The 19,838-nt window shown below is 33.2% G+C and overlaps 1 protein-coding gene and 2 long non-coding RNA genes across 5 annotated transcripts in view; 1 reads left to right on the top strand and 2 right to left on the bottom strand.

The window, feature by feature from the left end:
* LOC109169978 (geranylgeranyl transferase type-2 subunit alpha 1-like) overlaps window positions 1–19,838 on the top strand; it is a 48,036-nt gene that overhangs the window by 4,820 nt on the left and 23,378 nt on the right. The gene's annotated exons all lie outside the window — the stretch shown is intronic.
* LOC109169991 lies at window positions 4,354–13,968 on the bottom strand. 2 transcript variants are annotated; one of them, XR_002052325.1, is made up of 12 exons: window positions 13,864–13,968; window positions 13,208–13,786; window positions 12,924–13,096; window positions 12,715–12,812; window positions 12,452–12,615; window positions 12,277–12,384; window positions 12,083–12,146; window positions 11,739–11,842; window positions 11,625–11,654; window positions 11,575–11,576; window positions 6,058–6,369; window positions 4,354–4,697 (listed from the first exon to the last, which is right to left on the bottom strand). It is a non-coding gene; the product is annotated as an uncharacterized LOC109169991 (long non-coding RNA). The 2 variants fall into 2 exon arrangements; XR_002052326.1 differs by lacking the exons at window positions 4,354–4,697; window positions 6,058–6,369 and adding an exon at window positions 11,282–11,462 and having other exon boundaries at window positions 11,555–11,654.
* Window positions 14,364–19,836, bottom strand: LOC109169990. 2 transcript variants are annotated; one of them, XR_002052324.1, is made up of 18 exons: window positions 19,825–19,836; window positions 19,574–19,714; window positions 19,236–19,378; window positions 19,010–19,151; window positions 18,790–18,864; window positions 18,531–18,609; window positions 18,248–18,280; window positions 17,848–18,167; window positions 17,646–17,738; window positions 17,453–17,568; window positions 17,180–17,250; window positions 16,772–16,880; window positions 16,374–16,526; window positions 16,196–16,255; window positions 15,993–16,079; window positions 15,195–15,406; window positions 14,582–14,715; window positions 14,364–14,472 (listed from the first exon to the last, which is right to left on the bottom strand). It is a non-coding gene; the product is annotated as an uncharacterized LOC109169990 (long non-coding RNA). The 2 variants fall into 2 exon arrangements; XR_002052323.1 differs by lacking the exon at window positions 19,825–19,836 and having other exon boundaries at window positions 19,574–19,761.

Below are 19,838 nucleotides of genomic sequence, written 5' to 3'. Positions count from 1 at the left end.
TGAGGTAAATTACATATTCCATAATAATTGATTTGATAAAAGAACACACTTGGAAGTAAAAAAAAAAAAAAAGCAAAAATAGCTTTTGATTTATGAGAAAGTTTGCAGTTGCTATTTGAAAGTGTGCATAATATGAAGTTGAGATTTTAGCCGACAAAAGATTATACAAGGAGGTAAACTAAGTTAGGAGATCAATAGACAATTATCGATTGAACTTATCAAATCAACTGTCCTACCAACTTGGCTGTGGTTAACTCAAAAGTAAAATTGCTGATAAATATCTATTACTCAAAAGTAAAATTGCTGATAAATATCTATTCTTGCTTCCTACTTGTAGAGCAGTTGCCCAAGTCACCAACTTGATCAATTTGCCACACAATCCAAGAGGGGTAAGCAATCAAGAAGAAGAAGAAATTATCAATTTCTAACTCAACTTATCCTAACACTCCAACCTCAACTCTCTACTAAGTACTAACTACAGAAGAAAAAAAGTATTAGTGAATCACTTTTTTGACACAGGTAATTAAAATCTAAACCGAAAATTTTCAAATTTATAAAATATAAAACCAATTGATTTTTATTTAATAATAAATTAAAATCTAACTGTTGGACTCGACTCGTTTCAAATAATCTGAACTGAAATGTCCACCCTTACCTTGTACATCTATGTTGGGGAGTAGTGGAGTCTGGCTTACAACTCAATATGTCCATAATTTTATTTCCATGAAATAAAACATACCGCATTTCATACAACCTAATCAATCACAAAACCAATGATGATCCTGAGATTTACACAAACAATTCAAATTGTTCTCCCATAGACCCATGGCCACGCTCATGATTATGCGTTAACAGCTTATGTTGGGCAATTTATATCGTGCACCACGGTGCACATAGAAATGTGTGCTCAGGCTGAAAATGCACGCGTTTTAATTGTTGACGTCACTCCGTCCATCCAAACCTCATTATGTGTATTCAGTTAAGTCTCTGTGTATTGTATTATGAGTTTCTGTGTATTCAGTTAAGAGTTTATGTGTATTAGATTATATGTATCAGTAATGAGTTTCTATGTATTCTGTTATGAGTTTATGTGTATTCGAAACAGAGATTTTTTTTTTTGGACAATGCACCAAAACGACGTCGTTTTGAATAAGGCGGGACACACAATGCATTGTTCGCCATAGTGCACGATATAACGATTGCTTATGTCGAGCATGAAATCAAGATTGAGAAACTATAACCTTAAAAAACAGAAACAAATGTACGTAAATAATAATGGATTATTGTTGCTGGGGTACGTGTCTATTGACACAAGTTTTTAGTCTAGTACAGAGCTGCGTCCATCTGGTTTCTGTAAAATACATAGTACACAGAAGAAGAAAGTGATAAGATGAAGACGACACAGAATAGAAACCGAGGGTTGCAGTGGCGCGTGGACATATCTGAATACCACCAACTTGGTTGTGTAAAAGTTTACGAATGTTGTGGCCAAGAAGGTGATGAAGGCATCAGGGATAAGCCAACTCCAAAACATGCGATGGCTGTAACGTTTTTCCTATTGCTATTATTATAACACTAATACTCGACCCGTGCAACACGCGGATAATATTTGTAGATGCAATTTTCATCAATTAGTTTTGTTTGGCAAGTTAAATAAAAATATCGAAAATGATAATTACAAAATACAGCATACATTATACGACCAAAACAAATTTATTTACTGTAACATACATTTGAATTGAAGGTACCATTATTATGAACATGTAACATTCTAGGTAACGAGGCCTAATAACTCGAAGAAATGATTGTCTCTGCAATGCAATCCAAGCACACCATGATGTTCACAAGCATTGGAATGCTTTTGGTCATCAATTCAATTCAATTTAGTATAATTAAAATTTATTAACTGATATAGTTAGAGTAACATACAATTCTTATTTTACATTTTCACTATAAACCCAACAAATTTTTTTAAATATCATACCAAATATAATTTAAAATACAATATGTTCAAATAAAAAAATAACCACCTAATAATTATGGTGCAACATAAACATAAACATATATCAATATATAGATATTTTTAGTACAAATCAAACATATATCAATATAGATATTTTTTGTATAGAGAGAGAGAGAGACAAGGCAAATCATCTGCCCATTTCTTGCAAAGCATATATGTCAGATTTTATTTTTGGATTAATTTGGTTCACATGCAATGAATATTTAAGAATTAGTTCATCTATTATTATTATTATTATTATTATTATCATTATTATTATCATTATCATTATCATTATCATTATCATTATCATTATCATTATTATTTGAGAACCTTTTTGGCTTCAATTTTACCATTATTATTATTCATATATATCACCATCACCATATATATATATATATATATATATATATATATATATATATATATATATAGCATAATGAGAGCAATCAATAATTAATGATATTCAATAAGATTTTTTATTTATAAAAAAAAAGAAAGAAAGATGAAACATGTCCAATGCATAGCACCCGTGCGTTGCACAACATTAATTTAGCTCAATATTTAGAAATATATAGCAAAAAACTATATATTGAATTAACATTGTATTTCATCTACTAATCTATATTTGAAATATTTTTTTCTGAGGCCCAAACACCATTTTTAATTAAGATGTTAAGACATGGTCCATTTTATATTTTTTTTTTCTGAGGCCCAAAGCACATTTTTTCTTACCCGAATATCTTATCTCGGTTAAGACTTGACAATCGTTATGCTGTGGAACCGAGTCCACCTTGCAAGGTGGACACCGGGATTCCAAATTGTTTATAATTACTAAACTATATGTTAAAGACGCATAGCATAATTTGCTCTGTCAAGATCTCTCTCTACACTCCCTAGCTCAATCTAGAATCCACCGAGATTTGTTAAAAGAATTCTTGACATTTAGCATTTTATCCCATCCTATTAATCCCGGGAATGTAAATTTGGTAGCAAACCAAATTACGCTTAATATGGAAACCTTACTTGAGAAGAATGATGGGACCACCCCGTGACTGAAACAGCCTTTCATTCTTCATCATTTAGACAATTTTCTGGACAAACCCTTGCATTGAGAGACAAAGCAAGTCAAAGTGAACAAGAATAGAGGCATTAATGTACATTGAGCAAGAACATTAAGGGTGTGTTTGGTTGGTGGATTTTGCCCATAGGAATGAGTATGAAAGTGATTGTTGTCGTTTGGTTGATAGGTTTTTAGAACACTACTATGGGTTTCGAATACCCCATCAATTGAAAAACCCATACCCAAATAAAATAAGAGTTTCATTCCCTTATTCATTCTCAAGCATTACTATTAGTAACCATTCCCATTCCACCCTACTACCAAACATGTTAAATACTTCCACCAAAACCCATTACCATTACCAAGTATTTGATACCCATTCCGATTCCTATGTGCGAACCAAACACACCCTAACATCTTTAGGCAAGCAATAATTCATAGGTTATGAAACAGAAAATTACCTGCTCCAAGGAATTGAACAAGAATAACAACTTTAGGCACATATTCTGGTGTGTCATTTTTTAAAATTGAAAATCATTTTTAAAACTAAAGAACACTTCAAAATCTTTTTTAAATACTAAAGACCACACTTCAAAATCATTTTAAAAATTAAAGAACATTTGTAAATCATTTTAAAAAAAGAACATTTGAAAATCTTTGCTAAACTAGAGAACACTTAAAAATCATTTTTAAAACAAAAAGAATACTTGAAAATCATTTTTAAACAATAGCACACTTGAAAATCATTTTTAAAACTAAAAAGAACGCTTGAAAATCATTTTAAAACTAAAAAGAATACTTAAAAATTATTTTTTTTTAAAATAAAAGAAATACTTTAAAAATCATTTTTAAAACTAAAAAGAATCCTTGAAACAAATCATTTTTAAAACTAAAAATAATACTTAATTTTTTTTTTTTTTTTAAACTTATAAGAATACTTGTTATTTTCCATAAGCAATGGTAATTAATTGAGCAATTAAACATAGAATCTAGCCCTATAAAGTAAAAGACTATTTTGTTGCATTAGGAGTCTGTAAAAATAATAAATTAACAGAACCTAAACTCATTTGACAACACATATAAAGCAAGGCAAAAGCTTGATTCTTACCTTATGAGCCAGATGGCGAAATGTATATACAACAAGCACTCAATATATGTAAAGTTTATTTCTTCATTCTTTCTCCAAACCATTTATTTCTGAGATGAAAATCAGATAATTAACAGAACCTAAACTCATTTGACTACACATAAAGTGCAGCACAAAAAGGCGCAAAAGCTTGATTCTTACCTTATGAGCCACCCGATGGCGAAATGCACAAACAAGCAGCAATCAATATATGCCCAAAGCTAACCAACCAACTCAAACCAAGAATGTCAATAGGCCGCTCCCGCTAAGAATAGAACTTGTAACCTTGTGGTTACCAAGTCAAAAGTCTGACCAATTTAGCTGGGGGTTCCCAGCAGAAACTTTTCTTTGATAGACAGCTGAAGCAAAAAAATAGAGCTAATATTTTATCGTGCCATCTTTCTGGCCACGGGGAGGGGGGTGGGTGTGGATGGTGACTTGATGACAAAAAGCATATTACCATATAGCAAATACTTTCTCAGGAATCACTTGGAAATAGAAATTACCTGTTCATAGAAAGCAAAAAGAGAAGATGAAGGAATACGAAAAATGAAATACGAGGGTCAAAACGAAATTAATGAAAAGAATAAAGAGAAGAAAAACAAAAAGGTGGATGAGGATAAGAGATAGAAAGTGAAAGGATGAGGATAAAAGGAGAAAGAAGAAAGACGAAAAAGTGAGAAAAGGAAGTTGAAGGAGTATGGAAAATGAAGAATGGGTGTCAAAACGGAGAGAAAGATAAACATTACACTTTAATGAAAAGAATAAAGAGAAAAAAGGTGGATGAGGATGAGAGAGAAAAACGAATGGAGGAAGATAAAAGGAGAATGAAGGGGAAGATAAACAAAAAGACGAAAAGAGTGAGAAAAGGAGTTTGGAGAGAGAGAGAGAGAGAGAGAGAGAGAGAGAGAGAAGGTATGGAAAATGAAGAATGAGGGTCAAAACGGAAAAAAAGATAAAAATTACACTTTAATGAAAAGTATAAAGAGAAGAAAAATAAGATGGTGGACGAGGATAAGAGATAGAAAGCAAAAAGGAAGAGGATAAAAGGAGAAAGAAGAAAGACAACAGAGTGAAAAAAGGAGCTTGGAGAATAAGAACGAAATTGGAAATTGGAAATTGGAAATTGGAACAAACAGACACACACACACACACATGGGAGTTGAAGGAGTATGGAAATTGGAAAATGAAGAATTGAGTGTCAAAACGGATAGAGAGATAAACATTACACTTTAATGAAAAGAATAAAGAAAAAAAGGTGGATGAGGAGGATGAGAGAGAAAACAAGTGGAGGAAGATAAAAAGAGAAAGATGGGGAAGATAAACAAAAAAACGAAAAGAGTGAGAAAAGGAGTTTGGAGAATAAGATAAAAATTTTATATATATATATATATATATATATATTATATATATATATATATTATAGATAGAGAGAGAGAAAGAGAAGGTCAACAAAGAAAAAACGAGAAGGGATGGGAATTAGAGTTGGTGATTAAGAAAGGATGGAGAACACAGGAAAAAGAAGGAAAGAAAGAAAATTTTGAAGTAGACGACAACGAATAGAACTGACAATTAAGAAAAAGGGAAAAAAAAGAGAAAGATAAACACGCACAAATGAGATGAGGGACGTTAGATGATGGATAAAAAGAAGAAAAAAATAACAAGACGGAATAAGATATGGAATAAGCTGAAAAGGTTTTGAGGGAGAAGGGAAAGGTTTCATAGCGGCAATAAAGAACACTTTTAACAAAAGTAAAATTAACACAAGGAATAAACAAAAAGCACATGAATACTAAAGTAGTCTCTTAAACTAAGGCAAGATGTATACACTCAAGAAAATAATGCGGTCACTCAAAATGGAGGTACCTTCTTATTTAGAGGGCGAGCTTTAAACTTGAGAAATTTTGCCATCATTTCTTCTTCCAACTCAACTGAGCTCCTAAGTTTTACTGAACGGTAACGTTGAGCTGTTTCAAGTTCAGGTTCCTTGGGCCTTGTCAGTGTAAGTTTAGGATTCCTCTGCACTGAATCCAGCCATACCATCCTCAAAAATAGTTTCAATTTTTAAAGAAAATGTACTAGAAAATTAATAGAACTTTTAAGCAAGTTATTTGTATTTATATGTGACATGGAACAATTCAAGCGTGGCATTGATATCTCCCTTGTACTAGATTCGAACTTCTTCATAATTTCTGCCATTAAAATAAATAGGGCTGCTGGTTCTCACAAATCTGAAATAGAAATTTTCACCACGTATTAGATTCAGAAATTAATGTCCATAAATGAAATGCAAGATATAAAAATGCATACTAACCTGTCTTTCTTCCGTACAAGCTTTAGCAATTAAAGTGTGCAAGATATAAAAATGCATACTAACCTGTCTTTCTTCCGTACGAGTTTTAGCAATTAAAGTGTACAAATTGTCGGTAAATTTCCCAAGTCTTGTTTTATGGAGCAAAGTCTGAGGTTGATTCTAAGGATACAAGCAAAACTGAGAACAAACATATTTTCCCCTCTTCAAGTTTTTGCCTCTCTATAGCTTGATTTTCTTGAGCAATATTTGGAATTTCAGATGTAATTTTAATATTTGCGTTCCTGTGAATCAATAATTGAAAAGAAACATATTACACAGATTCAAGCTCACCAAAACAAAGACATATAGAACAAAACAAGACAAATATGGGAAGTAAAAGAAAGATATCTACCTTCTTGCACTAGCTGGATTAATACCACCAAGTTATAATAAATCAGGGAAATGAAGAAAGAGAATAAATATGAGGACAAGGGGAAGAATAATACCTCACACCATGAGAAAGATAAACACGCACAAATGAGAAAGGAGTGTAGATGAGGAAAACGGGTATAAAAGCTTAAAAATAGCAACACGAATAAGAGATCGAAAGAGAAGGAAGGAGGAGATTACCAAAAAGACAAATAGAACTTGGAGGATGAGAGGAAAGGACAAGATAAAAATTATGAGAGTAATGAAGGGAAAAAAGGAAGAAAATGTGAGTGAAATGAGAAAGAGAAGAAGAAGTAGAAGAACAAGAACAAGAAGAGAAGGAAGAAGAGAAAGAGTGGGTATAATAAGAAGAAAGAAAATGAATATGAAAACAAGAGAAGAAAAAAAGAGTAGCAGTAGACAAACAGAGAAGATAGGATGAATGAATATGGAAAATGAAGAATGAGGGTCAAAATCGATAAAAGATAAAAATTACACTTTAATGAAAAGAATAAAGAGAAGAAAAATAAGAAGGTGGATGAGGATAAGAGATAGAAAGCGAAAGGGAGAGGATAAAAGGAGAACGAACAAAGACGAGAGAGTGAGAAAAGGAGTTTGGAGAATAAGAAGGAAAAGAGATGATAAGGAAAAAGAAGGAATGAAATAGAGAAATGGATAAGAAAGATGGAAAAGATAATAAAAAAATGAGACCATGAAGAAAAAGAAGAAAAAAACAAAAAAAGCTAGAGAAGGAGAAACAATGGTCATCAAAATGAAAAGAGAGATAAACAGGCACAAATGAGAAGGGAAGTTAGATGAGAGATAAAAAATAGAAAAATAACAGGACATAATAAGAGATGGAAGGAGAAGGAAGGGAAAGTGAAATAAAAAAGACGAAAATGATAAGAGTTAAGAAATTTGGAGAACGAGATGGAATGAGAAGGAAAAGTGGCGAAAAAAATCAAAGATATATAGAATAATAGAAGGGAAAAGGAAAAGAAGAAAAAATAGGAAGAAAATAAGAAAGAGTCGGGATAAAGAATAATGTGAACGAAAAAGAGAAAGAGGGGAAGAAAAAAATAGTAGTAGACAAATAAGAATGAAATGGAAGATAGATGGGAAGATTAATAAGGAATGAACTAAAAGAAGATAAAGAAGGAGGATGCGGATAATAATAAAAAGAACTATAAGAGTAATTAAGGAAAAAAAAAAGTATGAGAATTATTCTAAGAAAGGATGAAGAACATGAAGAAAAAAGAAGAAAGAGAATGAATACGAGGACAAGATGGAGAAAAATAATACCCCTCACACAATGAGAAAGATAAACATGCACAACTAGAATGGAATTTAGATGAGGACAAGAGGTAGAAAATTGAAAAATAACAAGATAAATAAGAGATGGAAGGAGAATAACTAAAAAATAACAAGACAAATAAGAGATGGAAGGAGAATAATAAAAAGACGAAGAATAAAGAGAACTTGGAGGATGGGAATTAGAATTGGTAAGAAAGGATGGAGAACATAAAAATAACACTTCAACGAAAAGAATAAAGAGAACTTGGAGGATGAGAAGGAAAGGACAAGATAAAAATAAAAGATATATAAATGGGGAAAAAGAAACAAAGAAAAAATAAGAATTATGAGAGTAATGAAGGGGGAAAAAGGAAGAAAATGTGACTGAAATGAGAAAGAGAAGAAGAAGCTGAAGAAGAAAAAAAGAAGAAGAACAACAACAAGAAGAAAAGGAAGAAGAGAAAGAGTGGGTATAATAAGAAGAAAGAGAATGAATATGAGAACAAGAGAAGAAAAAAAGAGTAGCAGCGACAAACAGAAAAGAAAAGATGAAGGAATATGGAAAATGAAGAATGAGGGTCAAAATGGAGAAAATGATAAAAATTACACTTCAATAAAAAAAATAAAGAGAAGAAAAATAAGAAGGTGGATGAGGATAACAGATAGAAAGTGAAAGCAAGAGGATAAAAGGAGAAAGAAAAAAGACGAGAGAGTGAGAAAAAGAGTTTGGAGAATAAGAAGAAAAAGAAATGACAATATATACATTGAGAGAGAGAGGGGGGGGGGGGGGGGTCAATAAAGAAAAAAATGAGAAGAGATGGGAATGAGAGTGAGTAAGAAAGAATAGAAAACATAAACGAAAAGAAGGAATGAAATATAGAAACGGATAAGGAAGATAGGAAAGAGAAGAAGAAAATTAAGAAGAGAAAATGAAGGTTAGAATAAAAAGAAAGGACATGATGAATATTAGAACGAAAAGGAGAAGAAAAAGAGAGCAGAGTAATAGATTAAGAAATGGGTAGAGAGGCGAAAAGAAGAATAATGAAAATTTTGAAGTAAAAGATAATGAAAAATGAGACGATGAAGAAAAAGGAAAAAGAAAACGAGAAGAAGAGAAACGAGGGTCAAAATGAAAAGAGAGATAAACATACACAAATGAGAAAGGAAGTTAGATGAGAGACAAAAAGCAGAAAAATAACAGGACGGAATAAGAGATGGAAGGAGAAGGAAGGGGAAGAGAAATAAAAAAGACGAGGATGATGAGAGTTAAGAAAACTTGGAGAACGAGATGGAAAAATAGCGAAAAAAATCAAAGATAAATAGAATAATAGAAGGGGAAAAGGAAAAGAAGAAAAAATAGGAAGAAAATAAGAAAGAGTTAGGATCTGTGAACGAAAAAGAGAAAGAGGAGACGAAAAAATAGGAGTAGACAAAGAAGAATGATATGGAAGATAGGTGGAAGGAAGAAAAATAGGTGTGAAATAATGAAAAAGATGGAAAGATTAATAAGGAATAAACTAAAAGACGATAAAGGAGGATGAGAATAATATTCAAAAGAATTATAAGAGTAATGAATGGAAAAAAAGTATGAGCATTATTTTAAGAAAGGATGGAGAACATGAAGACAAAAGAAGATAGAGAAGGAATACAAGGACAAAGATGGAGAAAAATAATACCTCACACCATGTGAAAGATAAACATACACAACTAGAAGGGAATTTAGATGAGGACAAGAGGTAGAAAGCTGAAAAAATAACAAGACAAACAACAGATGGACAGAGAAGGCAAGGGAAGATTAATAAAAAGACGAAGAGACTTTGGAGAATGAGAAGGAAAGTAGAGGATAAAAATTAAAGATAAAAGGAAAAAAGGTGGAAAATAGAAGGGGAAAACATAAAGAAGAAAAAATATAAGGAAAATAAGAAAAAAGATGGACACAGAGAATAATGCGAAATAAAAAAGAGAAAGATGAGAAGAAGAAAGAGTAGATAAAGAAAAATGAAATGGGAAGATAGGTGGAAGGAAAAAATAGGGATGAAGAGGATGTATAGATAACAATAAGGAATGAACTAAAAGAAGATAAAGAAAGGTGACAAGGATAATAATAGAAAGAGAGAATTATAAAAGTTAAGAGAACATAAGAGGAAGGGAAAAGAAGTATGAGAATTATTTTAGGGAAGGATGGAGAACATGAAAGAAAAAAGGGAAAAACGAAGAAAATGAGAGGAAGATGAGAAAGAGAAGAAGAATAAAATGAAGAAGATAAAGAAGTGAGAAGAAAGCGAATTAATACAAGGACAAGGAGGAGAAGAAAAAGAGAACAACAGTAGATTAAAACGAGGAAAAAGAGCAATAAGAAAAATAAGAAGAAAAGACAAAGAAAAAGAGAAATTGAAGGAATATGGAAAATGAAGAATGAGTGTCAAAATGGAGAAGATAAACATTAAAAGAAAGAAGGTGATGAGGATAAGAGAAAGAAAACGAATGGAGGAAGATATAAAAGGAGAAAGAAGAGGAAGATAAACAAAGAAAATGAAAAGAGTGAGAAAGAGTTTGCAAAATAAGATAAAAATTAATATATATATATATATATATATATATATATATATATATATAGATGGAGATAGAGAGAGAGAAAGAAAGTCAACAAAGAAAAAACGAGAAGGGATAATTAGAGTTGATGAGTAAGAAAAGATGGAGAACACGAAGGAAAAAGAAGGAAAGAAAGAGAGAAATGATTAAGGAAGATGGGAAAGAGAAGAAGAAAATTAAGAACAAAAAAAGACAATGAAGAATGAAATGAGGAGAAAGGCGAAAAGAGGAAGAATGAATATTTTGAAGTAGAAGACAATGAATAAAACAGACAATGAAGAAAAAAGAAAAAGAGAAAGATAAACACGCACAAATGAGAAGGGAAGTTAGATGAGGGGTAAAAAGCCAAAAAAATAATAAAAATAAAATTAACACATGGAATAAACAAAAAGCACATGAATACTAAAGCAGTCTTTTAAACTAAGGCAAGATGTATACACTCTCAGGAAAATAATGCGGTTATTCAAAATGGAGGTACCTTCTTATTTAGAGGGCGAGCCTTAAACTTGGGGAATTTTGTCATCATGTCATCATTTCTTCTTCCAACTCAGCTGAGCCCTTAAGTTTTACTGGACAGTAACGTTGAGCTGTTTCAAGTTCAGGTTCCTTGGGCCTTGTCAGTGTAAGCTTAGGATTCCTCTGCACTGATTCCAGCCATACCATCCTGAAAAATAGTTTAAATTTTTAAAGAAAATGTACTAGAAAAAATAATAGAACTTTCAAGCAAGTTATTTGTATTTATATGTGACACGGAACAATTCAAACGTGGCATTGACATCTCGCATGTACTAGATTCGAACTTCTTCATCATTTCTGCCATTGAAACAAATGGGGCTGTTGGTTCTCGAACACAAATCTGAAATAGAAATTTTCACAACGTATTAGATTCAGAAAATTAATGTCCATAAATGAAATGCAAGGCATAAAAATGCATACTAACCTTTCTGTCTTTTGTACGTGTTTTGACAGTTGAAGTGTTCAGGTGCTGGTAGATTTCCCAGGTCTTGTTGTATGGAGCAAAGTTTGGGGTTTGATGCTAAGGTTCTAAGCAAAAGTGAGAACAAATTCAGGAGATCAGATTAAAAACATGTGAAAAATTCAGGCATTCAAGATTTATTTCAAAGCATAAAAGAACAGAGACAAATTCACAAAGGTAAACACAAAGCTGAAATTAATAAATTAACCATCTCTCCTGAAAGCATTTAATATAAATCAGTTAGTAAATAGTGGTTTCACATACTGTGACAGGCTGGTTATACCATTTGTGTGAAAAGAATGAATTACCTGAAAATGCTATGGAAAACATCCATTCCAATTATAATTGTGAGAATCGATGGAGAACATTCTACTGCCAGCAAGAAATTCATACCACCAAATTACAATAAATCAACAAAATAATTTGAGTAATAAAGTTACTGAAATTTCTTTGTTTTTTTTTTTTTTTTGCAGAACACTATTGAATTATATGAATGGAATACCTTGGCATTGATTTTCAGTAGACGTTGGTGCAATCTTATTTTTTCAGGTTCCTTGGGCCTTGTCAGTGCAATCTTAGGCTCCCTCTGCACTGACCCAGCCATACCATCCTGAAAAATACTTCAAATTTTTAAAGAAAACGTACTAGAAAAATAATAAAACTTTTAAGCAAGTTACATGTGACATGGAACAATTCATGCATGGCATTGACATCTCCCTTGTACTAGATTCAAACTTCATCATTTCTGCCGTTGAAATAAATGGGGCTGCTGGTTCAAGTTGCAGGTCGATTTCCCAGGTCTTGTTTTATGGAGTAAAGTTTGGGGATTGATGCTAAGGATCTAAGCAAAAGTGAGAACAAATTGAGAAGATGAGATTAAAAATATGTGAAAAATGATACACTTAAAAAGGTAAAAAAATTTAGTCAATAAATGACCCACCTGTCTAGCTTTTTCCCTCTTCAAGTTTTTGCCTCTTTATAGCTTGATTTTCTTGAGCAAAATTTGGAATTTCATATGTAATTCTAATATTTGCATTCCTGTGAATCAATAAATTGACAAGAAACATATTACACAGATACCAGCTCACCAAAATAAAGAGATATAGAACAAAACAAGACAAATATGGGAAGTAAAAGAATGATATCTACCTTCTTGCACAAGCAGGATTAATGCTTATCACATGTGATTGGGTTGCTGACTTCAATGCAGAGGGGTTCCTGATCATACTTGCTACTTCTTTTAGCTGTCTGGTGCTTCTTAGCATCAGTTTGTTCGGCTGTTTTCTAAGAAGTTATTTTTGGTGGCTGAGGGGTGCATGCTGCTGTTAAATAATCTCAGCAGTCAGTGAAACTAAGTTGGCTTTGTCAGTGAAGCTTAATTGAGGCATACCAAATGGTATAAACGAAGTTGATATTCACAGAGTGGAGCAAACCTTGAAGTGAGGACGGCTTCTTACAGGATCCTTGAGAACTGATATATTACAGCAGAAACAGAACCATGAACAGCTGACTGCTTGTCACCAGATCCCCGAGAAATTAGCGAAATGTAATAAGAATCATAACGCCCAAAACAACAGTAGAATACTATACAGATGGGCAAAACATATCAAATTGCTTCCCCGTCGGGAGTCACTTCTTGAGAGAGAGAGAGAGAGAGAGAGAGAGAGAGAGAGAAGGTCAACAAAGAAAAATCGAGAAGGGATAGGAATTAGAGTGGGTGAGTGAGAAAGGATGGAGAACATGAAGGAAAAAGAAGGAAAGAAAGAAACAAATAAGGAAGATGGGAAAGAGAAGAATAAAATTAAGATGAGAAAAGGGGGGATAGAACAACAAGAAAGAAATTGATAAATATTAGAACGAAAAGTAAAAGAAAAATAGAGTTAGAGTAGTAGATTATGAGCTGAGCTGAGCACATAAGTTTTATTGGACAGTAATGTTGAGCTGTTTCAAGTTCAGGTTCCCTTGTCAGTGTAAGCTTAGGCTTCCTCTACACTGATCCAAGCCATACCATCCTGAAAAATAGTTCAAATTTTTAAAGAAAACGTACTAGAAAAACAATAAAACTTTTAAGCAAGTGATTTGTATTTACATGTGACATGGAACAATTCATGTGTGGCATTGACATCTGACTTGTACTAGATTCAAACTTCCTCATTATTTCTGCCATTGAAATAAATGGGGCGTTCTCAAACATAAATCTGAAATAGAGATTTTCACCATGTATTAGATTCAGAAATTAATGTCCACAAATGAAATGCAAGAGATAAAAATGCATACTAACCTTTCTGCTTATCCTCGGATCATAGCTTCATCTCCATCCTCATCATCATCTGCCATTTCTCTATCAGACTCATCGTCATCATCATCACTTTGAAATCAGTCCATCTCAACCTCATCTTTAGCTTCCTCTGCCTTTGCAGCTTCTGAAGATTTAGAAGGTAGAAAATGATATCAAACATTAAGAGAATAATCGAATATACCATCTAAAGTGCAAATGAAACAAATAGAAAAACCAGTATGGGAAGAACATAGGAAAAAAAAATTAAAATAGTTACTTACCAGCAAGTTGCTCGTTGTGCATACAAGGAGGTCAAGAATGGCCTTAAAAATGCCCTCTAAGGTTGCTGCTGGCATTTGATCAGCAGGAAGACTGAGCAATGATGTCAAACCCAAGCAGCAAACCTTCTTCTCATGCTCCCTGCAATACCAACATGGTAAGTATTAGAAACCCATCACTTTCCTTAGCTTTGTTTTTCTTATGCCTTTTACATCTCTCCACAAGAACTACAAGACCAACATATTGCTACCTTTTAGAATTAGCCCGAGCTTCACTTTTTTTAGTTTGTTGTAGCATATGGAACCAAAGATTGAAGATCTCTGTAGCAACACCAAGCAGTATGCTCAGTGTAAATGAAGGGTTATAGTAAAGAGCATCAGCAATCTGTCAATAAGAAACAAATTTAGAAGTTATTTCACAGGAAAAGGACACAAACACAGAACGTGTGAATCTGTAGGGGAAAATATAGAAAAAAGTAGATCCACTAAAAAATAAAGTATCTAGTAATTATTTGGTTTTAATACAGTAGACTTCATGTATCATTTAAAGATATTTCACACCCAGCTCATATATCAGGCATATGCAGAACTGCAAGTGCACTCACAACCTTCCATTGAAATTTGAACTCATTTACATGCCAATGTGACCTATGCCTCCTAAACAGGAACAAAGGCAAAGAAACGAGTTCAAATCACAATATTACTTGTTAGATTATTAGCCACAAATAAGTCTTCTAATCATGCAAAGGAACAGTACACACATAATCTCCATGTTTTATAGACTGGGAACCACTTTACAAAAAAAAAAAAAAACAGGGGAAACAAATGAATATGTATAAACAGAGAAATATTTAAGTATCTTACCACTTGGATCAGGAGGCACTTCAAGTATGGTGTTTCACTTCGATGCAGACATTCAATTGAGATTCTGAGATATGGCTCAACCCAGTGATCGACCTGTACTTTGCAGTTTTGGAATGGAACTTCGATGAGCTTAGGTGCAGACTCGATGTCACTATCTTCTATGTTTTTGTCCCATCAATTTCAGGTTTTCTCTGAGTTCTCTCTATATAGACCTGAAAAGTGAAAAATGCATATTATGGCTACAAGATGATTCTTGTGTTCCACTGACATGTGCATGTGCATTGAAGGCCCTGGATATAAAACCAAAGATCATTGGTGAATAATAAAGAAATACTACTCTATACAAAAAGCTATAATAAGCAGACACAATACTTACGAAAGGGGAAGGGGGACAAGCTTGGGAATCCAATACATTTTAAAAATCAGAAAAGGTGCCCAGGCAGATATGTAAGAAAATACACATTTGCAAATGGTTTTCAACTTTAAAATCTGTTTTAAACCATCCAGAGCAGTATCAGGGTTTGATCGTCCTCTAGAGCATGCAGAAGTGTCGGAACAATCTCATCAATTGCTTGCATTCAGGAAAGCAGTAAGAAATTTTTCATACAGGAAAGGCACAAACATCCTTCAATACATATGATGTTTCGTATCATACATAATAACTTCAATACGTTGTGAATTTAGTAATCGTTTCAAGATAATCTTTGACGAAACAAATGTTTCATGTTTCATGTTTTCCAGGCATAATCCTAAATTGTTCAGAAAGATCAAAGGGGAGCAAATGAAAAAGGTGCATACTTTGGAATATGGATGAAGGTTGGCCATCATGGATCATCAATCTTCACTCCAACTTCTCCACAATTCATTCAACCTCTCTATGATAGCCTGCAGTTTCAGCACAAATCAAACATCCATTTTTTCTGCAAAATCTATGCAAAGTACACTTCACTAGAGCAAGGATAAGGCACAAGAAAGATCCTTCTTCTCGCGATTACACTCACCTTCTGGCTTGTTTTTTGGAGCTCCCCAGCGAGAATGAATTCATCTAAGATTATATATACCTTCATAGGAAAACAATCAATCAGAAGTATAAATTACAATGCAGCATACACAAGGTGAATACACTAGAAATAAAAGAAAATACAGAGATTCACAATGAGAAAGACTGACAAACCATACCTTGTGAAAGTTAAAAACCAAATCTAACTCCCAGACATTACTAAAAAAGTGATCCAGTATCTCCACAAACAAGTGGATGCACTCCAAATAAGCCAACTCGTTGTCCGTCATTTCAACACAGCGAGAATTGCACTTTTAACTTGCCATGGGACCCTATTATATGAATCAACGGCGTACACCAAATAACAATCTAGAATGACCTTACACTTGTGATCCAAAGGTTCAGACAAATGTAGAGGACTGTTTTATAGTTGATACACTAACAAAGGGCACAGTTCACTGCATACCATAAATAGGCAACATAATGTCTACGTATAGCTTATTTTGTTGGTTGCAATCCTTTTAATAGTCTCATAGTCAAAACTAGCAATGTGTAGAAATATAGTAACAGCTCATACCCTGTGATTGGAATGAAAAACTCCTTTAATGCTTGCTCACTTCTCACTTCAATTAACTCTCCACGGCCCAAAGCTGCTTTCTGTTATAATTCAGCAGATCCAAGAGACCCTACGATAGATAATAAAGGAAATTCACATAACCATGCAATCAAAGCTCAACAATCTTGCATTCCAAATACTTGTTACCAATGCTTGTAATAATGCAAAACAGATTCCAAAAACGACAACAGCAATAATAAAAACAATCTTTTTGTATCATTAATAGATTATACATAGTTTCTTACATATAATAATTCTTGGAAGAATTTCTATGCTATAATTATTAAATATTAGAAAATTTGGTATACAAATGAAGAGATTCTTTCAATTTATATATTAAGTTCACAAACAAAAGATAAGCAGGAATACCTGGAGGAACATAGGAAGCACAGGTTGAAGAGCTTTCCGGGGGCAAAACCAGGTATTTTAACTGGTCCTCCCTGCATATTTCTATACATCACGAACCAACTTTATATATGAAGGAAGAACTTCTTTAGGAACTGAACTTATCACACTAGACAATGCTTCCCCTTTCGTAAGTATTGTGACATGGAACAATTCAAGCTTGGCATTGACGTCTCCCTTGTACTAGATTCGAACTTCTTCATAAATGAAATGCAAGACATAAAAATGCATACTAACCCATTCTGTCTTCGGTACGTGTTTCAGCAGTTGAAGTGAAAGTGTCGCCGGTAAATTTCCCAGGTCTTGTTTTATGGAGCAAAGTTTGGGGTTTGATGCTAAGGATATAAGCAAAACTGAGAACAAATTGAGGAGATCATATTAAAAATATGTGAAAAATGATATAAAAATTTTTAGTCAATAAATGACTCACCTGTCTAGCTTTCCCCTCTTCAAGTTTTTGCCTCCTTATAGCTTGATTTTATTGAGCAAAATTTGGAGTTTCAGATGTAATTTACATGTGTTCCTGTGAATCAACAATTGATAAGAAACATTTTACACAGATTCCAGCACAACAAACAAAGAGATATAGAACAAAACTAGACAAATATGGAAACTAAAAGAGAGATATCGACCTTCTTGCACTAGCTGGATTAAATGCTTTTCACTTGTGATTCAGAATTTGACTTCAATGCAGAGGGGTTTGAGATCATACTTGCTATTGTTTAGCTGTCTGGTGCTTCTTAGCAATTAGCATCAGTTCATTGGGCTATTTTCTGAGAAGTTATTTTTTGTTGCTGAAGGGTGCATGCTCCCGTTGAATAATCTCAGCAGTCAGTGAAACTACGTTGGCTTTGTCAATGAAACTTAATTGAGGCAAACCAAAAGTATAAACGAAGTTGATATTCACAGAGTAGAGCAAACCATGGAGTGAGGACAATTTCTTACAGCATCCCTGGGAAGTTATCGAAATGTAATAAGAATCATAACCCCCCAAACAACAGTAGAATACTATGCAGATGGATCAAAACATACCAAATTAGCTTCCCCGTCAGGAGTCACTTCTTCCTATCAACATGGCTCAAAAGTTAAGGCTCATTATACAAATTCCAGTGCATTAGTGCCCAAATTATAGAATTGAGAATCAGACCAATTGTGAAATCCTATATATACAGGCATTCAAGATTTATTTCAAAGCATAAAAGAACATAAGAGACAACAAAAAGCTGAAAAGGCATACAGGAAAAACAAAAAAAAAAAGATAAAAATTAAACATAAGAAAGAAAAGGCACACTCTCAAATCTAAATCAGTGAATACCAAATCCATAGACAGAAGAGACGAAGCCACCACCAAGGTTGCAACTGATATTTTCAGTAGTCGTTGGTCGACATAGCCGCTACAAAGAAAACAGGAGACATTAGTAGAGAAAAACTAAATAACATATTATATACAAGCACACAGAGTGAGAGAAAGAAAAAAAAAAAAAAAAAAAAAAAAAAAAAAAAAAAGAAGAAGAAGAAGATCAAAATTAAACACAAGAAAGAAAAGACACTCTCAAAACTAAATCAGTGAATACCAGATCCATAGAGAGAAGAGACGAAGCCACCACCAAGGTTGTGATATTTTCAGTAGCTGTTGGTCGACATAGCTGCTACAAAGAAAACAAGAGACTTTAGTAGAGAAAAACTCCATAACATATTATATACAAGCACACAGAGTGAGGGAAAAAAAAGATCAAAATTAAACATAAGAAAGAAAACATACTAGAAAAATAATAAAACTTTTAAGCAACTTACATGTGGCATGGAACAATTCATGCATGGCATTGACATGGAACAATTCATGCATGGCATTGACATTTCCCTTGTACTAGATTCGATCTTCTTCATCATTTTTGCAAATTGAAATAAATGGGGGTGCTGGTTCACGAACATAAATCTGAAATAGAGATTTTCACCATGTATTAGATTCAGAAAATTAATGTCCATAAATGAAATGCAAGGCATAAAAATGCATACTAACCTTTCAGCTTATCCTCGGATCATAGCTTCATTTCCATCCCTCATCATCATCTGCCATTTCACTATCAGACTCCTCGTCATCATCATCACTTTGAAATCCATCCATCTCAACCTCATCTTTAGCTACCTCTCCCTTTGCAGCTTCTGAAGATTTAGAAGGTAGAAAATGATATCAAACATTAAGAGAATAATCGAATATACCATCAAAAGTGCAAATATAATAATTCTTGGAAGAATTTCTATGCTATAATTATTGAATATTAGAAAATTTGGTATACAAATGAAGAGATTCTATCAATTTATATTTTAAGTTCACAAACAAAAGATAAGCAGGAATACCTGGAGGAACATAGGAAACACAGGTTGAAGAACTTTCCGGGGGCAAAAACCAGGTATTAGAACCTAACACAGATCTTACCAATCCTAGTTGTGAGTGCACTTAGTTTACCAAGGGCAAGAGCAGCACTTGATCGAACAGTCCTGCAAACAACTTGCATAGCATGAGCTAGGAATATACATCGTAGTACCGAACCAAACATACTAAATGAGTCTCAAGATGAACCGAAAAACCATAAGTATTAGAATCTAACCTTAACCTTGTATT

Source organism: Ipomoea nil, unplaced genomic scaffold, assembly GCF_001879475.1.
Source record: "Ipomoea nil cultivar Tokyo-kokei standard unplaced genomic scaffold, Asagao_1.1 scaffold3321, whole genome shotgun sequence".
In the NCBI taxonomy this organism is placed as follows: Eukaryota; Viridiplantae; Streptophyta; class Magnoliopsida; order Solanales; family Convolvulaceae; genus Ipomoea; species Ipomoea nil.
The sequence above is the reverse complement of the archived record's forward strand: the minus strand, read 5'-3'. Positions and strand labels throughout refer to the sequence as shown.